The following is a 1,121-nucleotide window of genomic DNA, read 5'->3' as shown; positions in this document are numbered from 1 at the left end:
GATCTTCAGCAAAATCGTGTGTATGATATTAATGATATTGTTTGATAATTTCTACATTCAGTTGGAATTCTCCAACAAAGTAGGGTTGGGAGCATAGCCCCTGCCAGATGAACTGGTTAGGATCTCATAGGGGTGTTGTGCAACTAGGAGAGAGTATATGGTTTGAAAGTGCTTGTTTAATATAATTTTGTCTTTGCTGAATGACACTTGTTAAATCTAACATGAACTACAGACTGTAAGTAGTAAAACTGGGGCTTTTACTGAGGCTTTGTGAATAATGTACACTATAATGTACAAATAATGTCCAAAATAAAGTACACTAAGTCTGTTCATAGATGCATTGCATTGGGCAAATCTGCTGCAGAAGACCTCTTTAAAGTGTTTAAAAAAAAAAAAAAGGAAAGATGTCATCTTGAGGACTAATATGCGCCTGACCCAAGCCATGCTGTTTTCATTCACCTCATATGCATGCAAAAGCTAGACAATTAGTAAGGAAGCCTGAAGAAGAACTGAAGCCTTTGAACCGTGGTGTTGGTGAAGAATATTGAATATACCATGGACTGCCAAAAGAACGAACAAATCTGTCTTGGAAGAAGTACAACCAGAATGCTCCTTACAAGCAAGGACGGTGAGACTACATCTTACATACTTTGCACATGTTATCAGGAGGGATCCATCCCTGGAGAGGGACATCATGCTCGATAAAGTGGAGGGTCAGCAAAAAAGAGGAAGACCATCAACGAGATGGGTCGACATAGTGGCTGCAACAATGGGCTCAAGCATAACAATGATCATGACGATGGTGGAGGACTGTGCAGTGTTTTCTTCTGTTGTACACGGGGTCGCTATGAGTCAGAACCAACACAGCGGCACCTAACCACAAGAAGTCTCCTCATAACTTCTGTCCCAACAAGATCTCTTTACTGTTTGTGACAAGAGCCACATGTACAGTTTTTTCAGGATGATATAAGACAAATATAATTAGTATTGAGGTTTTCCCCTCCTCCAGTGCCTACAGCCTCTAACACCAGAAATCCTACTTATATTTTGGATCAACATACCATTGTTGTTGTTGATTCTGACTCATAATGACCCCACCGGTATAGAGCGGAACTGCTCCA

The sequence above is a fragment of the Trichechus manatus genome, unplaced genomic scaffold (genome assembly GCF_000243295.1).
Source record: "Trichechus manatus latirostris isolate Lorelei unplaced genomic scaffold, TriManLat1.0 scaffold00207, whole genome shotgun sequence".
NCBI lineage: Eukaryota > Metazoa > Chordata > Mammalia > Sirenia > Trichechidae > Trichechus > Trichechus manatus.
Note: the sequence above shows the minus strand (reverse complement) of the source record.